Source organism: Triticum urartu, chromosome 6A (genome assembly GCF_056163025.1).
Source record: "Triticum urartu cultivar PI428250 chromosome 6A, HENAU_Tu73, whole genome shotgun sequence".
NCBI lineage: Eukaryota > Viridiplantae > Streptophyta > Magnoliopsida > Poales > Poaceae > Triticum > Triticum urartu.
Genome location: NC_141878.1, coordinates 530517994 through 530524255, shown reverse-complemented (window position 1 = coordinate 530524255; position 6262 = coordinate 530517994).

Below are 6262 nucleotides of genomic sequence, written 5' to 3'. Positions count from 1 at the left end.
GCGGCATCGGACACGCTACGGGGAAGATCTGCGAATGCTCCTGGAGAGCTCCGGATTCGGGTAAGTAACAAGTAACTCACGTTTATGTGTTTGCTTTGCATAAAGAATGCCTTACCCGCCGCTATCTTTTTCACCACATCCAACTCCTGGAGGGTCTTCTGGGTTTCGGCCTTGGTAGACTTGGCATTTTCAATAGCCATCACGAGCTCGGACACTCGCGTCTTTGAGTCAAGCTCCAAACTCTCATGTTTTTTCATGAGAGCCTAGAGCTCTTGCTGCACCTTTCCAACCTGGGCCTCATACTTCTCCCGCTTGGTGCGCTCCGTGGCCGCCCTCTTCTCGGCCTCGACCAGCGCTTGCTTAAGGGTCGCCACCTCCGACGTGGCCCCTACAATAGCCACGATAATCCTGTCATTTTTTTTGCAATTGCACCTTTTTATATATATATTTAAACAATGTATTTCTTACCTTCCTTGTCCTCAAGCTGCTTCTTGGCACGCCCGAGCTCTTGCTTGGACTGCTCGAGGTTCTGCTTTAGCGTGTCCACTTCCGTAGTTAGTGCGACGTACGCCAGCAGAGAAGCCTGCATACGCATATTGACTCCTTTTTGTTAGACTCCTGCGAATTTTATTTGATCCTCTCTTCGGCTTTTCTTCCCGAATGCCAAACAGAGCATCAGGGGCTACTGTCTATGCGGTAATATTATTTACACATTCTTTACTTACCTCAAAGCCTGTTAAAAGGCTAGTACAAGCTTCAGTTAGTCCGCTCTTGGCGAGCTGAACCTTCTGGACCACCGCACTCATAATGGTGCGGTGCTCCTCGTCGATGGAGGCGCCTTTGAGCACCTCCAACAGATTGTCCGGCGCCTCCGGTTGGACGGGGGTCACCGTCATGGTGGGCTTGCTCCTCTTGGAAGGAGGTCGCCCGCCGGACTCTGGAGCCTTTGAAGGTTCCAGAGCGGTGTCCGGCCTAGAGCCGGACTTGGAGCCATGGGGGGTTTTATCCCCTTTACTCCTGGAGTCCGGGAGGTCGCCTTGTGGCGCCTCCAGGACCACCTCCTCCTGGCTTGGAACCTGTTGGGACAACACTTCGGCGTCGTCCGTAGGGCGGGGGGAGGAAGCCGTCGGAAGCGAATTCACATCCGACGAGTCCAGTGAACCGCTCGACGACGCGTCGAGCGGTCTTTGGGTGGGCTGCATAAGCATATTCGACATAAGGGAAAGCTGTGCAATAAAGGAATATTATGAATTACTCTGGTATCCGGATACTTACGATTTCGCCAGGGGCTTGGCCCTGAGCGGCCACTCCTCTCCGCCGTCATCGGCGTCGGTGGTGTAGTCCGGAGGAAGGGTTTTCCCCCTCTTGGACCCTTCGGCCTCCCCAGTGAGGGCGGCCTTCCTTTTCTTCTCTCCCCCCGCTGGAGGGGAAGAGGTCTCTTCTTCCTCCTCCTCGTCTTCACGGGAGGAATGCGCCTTGGAGCCGTCGGATGATGAACCCGACACCTCCCGGTGCCGGGCACTTTTTCGAGTCCCCGTGGCCTTCTTCGTGGCCTTCTTCTCTGGTGCCACATGGGGTGCCGAAACCAGCAGCTTCGCCAAGCGGGCATCGGCTGGGTCTTCGGGCAAAGGAGCCAGACAGTCGATCTGTCCGGACTTCGCCTGCCAAACCTGTCAAAGGTAAGGGAGCTTAGATCCCGCATAGAGTTAAACTATGGAAAACTAATACCCTGTAAAAGTTACAAACAACTTACCGCGCTAGCGCGTCGCCGCGCGCTGAATCCGCGATCCTCGGTAGCGGATGCGGGAGCCTCGGCGCCCTTGAAAAGCACCTTCCAGGCATCTTCGTACATCGTGTCAAAGAGCCTGCTCAGAGTTCGGTGCCGCGCCGGGTTGAACTCCCAGAGATTGAAGGCCCGTTGTTGACACGGGAGGATAAGTCGGATGAGCATAACCTGGACTACGTTGACAAGCCTGAGCTGCTTGTCCACCAGGGTTTGGATGCATGTTTGCAGTCCAGTCACCTCTCCTTTGCTGCCCCACGACAGGCCCATCTCTTTCCAGGATGTGAGCCGCGTTGGGGGTCCGGACCGGAACTCGGGGGCTGCGACCCACTTAGGGTCGCGCGGCTCGGTGATGTAAAACCACCCCGATTGCCACCCCTTCAGGGTCTCCACATAGGAGCCCTCGAGCCATAAGACGTTGGGCATCTTGCCCACCATGGTGCCTCCGCACTCCGCCTGGTTGCCGTGCACCACCTTCGGCTTGACATTGAAAGTCTTGAGCCATAGGCCGAAATGGGGGTGGATGCAGAGGAAAGCTTCGCACAAGACGATAAACGCCGAGATGTTGAGGATGAAGTTCGACGCCAGATCATGGAAATCCAGGCCGTAGTAGAACATGAGTCCCCGGACGAGTGGGTGGATAGGAAAGCCCAGTCCACGGAGGAAGTGGGGAAGGAACACTACCCTCTCATGGGGCCTTGGGGTGGGGAGGAGCTGCCCCTCTTTGGGAAGCCGGCACGCGATGTCGTTAGACAAGTATCCGGCCTTCCTTAGTTTTTTGATGTGTCCCTCCGTGACAGAGGAGACCATCCACTTGCCTCCCGCTCCGGACGTGCCTGGAGAAGCTTGAGGTGGGGAGTGCAGACTTGGGCGCTGGAGCTCGAGTGCGCGAAAATGGATAGGCAAAGGAGGAAGAAGGCGTAGGTGAAAAGGTGGATCCTTATCCCCTTATATGGATGGACGCAACTACGTGTCCCCACCAGCCTGGTAAAACTCGCTTATCTCCAAGCGCCGTAATCAATGGCGCGGTTGGGTTACCCACGCCCGTATTGATGAGAATCCCAGAATAAGGGGACACGATCTCTGCTTTAACAAGACGTGACAAGGAAACCGCCTCGCATGACGCGCTGAGGTGGGATAATAAAACAATTCGAATAAAGGCTTGGCCGTGGTGCATCACACTACGGAATACGTCAGCAGATTAGATTTGTGTAAATATTATTCTCTCTATGGCAATATGTGGAAACTTATTTTGCAGAGCCGGACACTGTCTTTGTGTTCAAAATCTTCTATGAAGTACTTGGACGAGGAACCCGCCTTGCAATGCCGAAGACAATCTGCGCGCCGGACTCGTCATCATTGAAGCCTGGTTCAGGGGCTACTGAGGGAGTCCTGGATTAGGGGGTGTCCGGATGGCCGGACTATACCTTCAGCCGGACTCCTGGACTATGAAGATACAAGATTGAAGACTTCGTCCCGTGTACGGAAGGGACTTTCCTTGGCGTGGAAGGCAAGCTTGGCGATACGGATATATAAATCTCCTACCATTGTAACCGACTTTGTGTAACCCTAACCCTCTCCGGTGTCTATATAAACCGGAGGGTTTTAGTCCGTAGGACAACATACAGAACAACAATCATACCATGGGCTAGCTTCTAGGGTTTAGCCTCTCCGTTCTTGTGGTAGATCTACTCTTGTAGTACCCATATCATCAATATTAATCAAGCAGGATGTAGGGTTTTACCTCCATCAAGAGGGCCCGAACCTGGGTAAAACTTCGTGTCCCTTGCCTCCTGTTACCATCCGGCCTAGACGCACAGTTCGGGACCCCCTACCCGAGATCCACCGGTTTTGACACCGACACTACCTGAAGCGCATGCTGCTACCACTATTCGACGATGAGGCCATTGAGCCAATACCGTCAAGATATAATCATGCTGACGAAACAGACCGACCACCACGTGGACGGGACAAAGCGGCTACTTATGTCGAACACCAGCCCGCGTCACCTCGCCGTCGAGGCAAAGAGGTAGCGGCTCTGGGCTATACCTATGACTTACGTCAGGACCTGGACAATAGAGCCGGTCAGACTAGATCAATCTACGGATCAAGGGGACGTGCTCTAGCACAAGACGACTACCATCAAGCTTGGCGCGATAAGCATAACCAAACTCGGGCCGAACACCGAACTGGAATGTCATCCGAACTCCATCGCGACGTTACCTGATATAGAGGCGCCACACACCCCTTGTGCTTTACCGATGAGGTAATGCAGCACCAGTTCCCAGAAGGGTTCAAATCCGTAAACATTGAAGCATACGATGGAACGACAGATCCCGCTGTATGGATCGAAGATTTTCTTCTCCATATTCATATAGCTCACGGTGACGATCTCCACGCCATTAAATACCTCCCCCTAAAGCTAAAGGGACCAACACGCCACTGGTTGAATAGCGTCTTGATGTCTACTACACAACTTTATTCTTGTAGACACGTGTTGGGCCTCCAAGCACAGAGTTTTGTAGGACAGTAGCAATTTTCCCTCAAGTGGATGACCTAAGGTTTATCTCAATCTGTGGGGGGCGTAGGATGAAGATGGTCTCTCTCCAACAACCCTGCAATCAAATACAAGAAATCTCTTGTGTCTCCAACACACCTAATACAATGGTGAAAGGATCGATATAGTTGACTAGAGGGGGGTGAATAGGCAACTAACAATTTTTAGCTTTTCTTTACCAAATTAAACTTTGCATCAAAGTAGGTTGTCTGGATATACAACTAGGTGAGCAACCTATATGATGCAACAACAACAAGCACACAAGCAAGCAAGGGAAATGACACAAATAAGCTTGCACAAGTAAAGGCACGAGATAACCAAGAGTGGAGCCGGTGAAGACGAGGATGTGTTACCGAAGTTCCTTCCTTTTGAGGGGAAGTACGTCTCCGTTGGAGCGGTGTGGAGGCACAATGCTCCCCAAGAAGCCACTAGGGCCACCGTATTCTCCTCACGCCCTCACACAATGCGAGATGCCGTGATTCCACTATTGGTGCCCTTGGAGGCGGCGACCGGACCTTTACAAACAAGGTTGGGGCAATCTCCACAACTTAATTGGAGGCTCCCAACAACACCACGAAGCTTCACCACAATGGAATATGGCTCCGCGGTGACCTCAACCGTCTAGGGTGCTCAAACACCCAAGAGTAACAAGATCCACAAGGGATTAGGGGGGGGGAATCAAATTTCTCTTGGTGGAAGTGTAGATCGAGGCCTTCTCAACCAATCCCTAGAAAATCAACAAGTTTGATTGGCTAGGGAGAGAGATCGGGCGAAAATGGAGCTTGGAGCAACAATGGAGCTTAGGGTTGGAAGAGGTGGTCAAATCGGAGAAGAAGACACCCCTTATATAGTGGAGAGACAAATCCAACCGTTATCCACTTAACCAGCCCGCGACCTGCGGTACTACCGCAAGGGCTCACGGTACTACCGCAGTGAGCCACGGTACTACCGTGGCCACGACAGGAGCTAGCCCAGGCCTGCAGCAAAGAAGCTGGGGGCGGTACTGCCGCTCACGCGGTACTACCACAGCCCCTTGCGGTACTACCGAAAGGCATGATTGGACTAGCGTGGGAAGGGCGCGGACAAATAAAAAAACGTCCGTGGCAACTTCCGCTGACTTTCAAATAGTGCAAAAATCCGACACGGTACTATCGCACAAGGCACGCGGTACTACCGTGCAGGGAGCGGATGTAAAAATTGCATCCTCCCTACTTCCGCTTATGGTGCTGTGCCGGGCCAGGACTCACGGTACTACGGCTCCCAAGGAGCGGTACTACCGTGACCACCTGCGGTACTACTGCAGGGGCCTGCGGTACTACCGCTCTGAAGAGAAGTACTACCGCATGCCCCAGAACAGCAACACTGAGAATTCTTCTTTTTGCATAAACACGAAGAAACGGAGGATGCTCCATAGTGCTAAGGGAAAGGAAGTGCAAAAAGGAGTAAACGTGTACGTGATGATTCCACCCAAACCTTTCCAATGCGGACCCCCTCTTAATAGTACGGCTTTCCTACGACTCAAATCCACCGAAAAAGGAACGTAGAAAAACGCCGTCTTCAATAATCTTCGAGGGGCACCAAACCATCTTGTGCCTAGTAATGAAATGTCTGAAATACTCAAGGCACATGATTAGTCCGCAAAAGCATTGTCATCAATCACCAAAACACCTTAGGGATAATTATGCCCTTACAATCTCCCCCTTTTTGGTGGATTGATGACAATACGGGATTTGCACAAGGGAGAAAATATAGAACATGAGCAAACCACACATCTCTAAAATATAGACGAGCTCCCCCTAGTTGCGTGTTATCTAGATAAGTGCTTTGGACTGCACGACACACATACTAGGATCAACACTCCCCCTATATTTTATAGACATGGCACATCTTGAATAATAAGGCTAACACTAAGCAAGATAGTA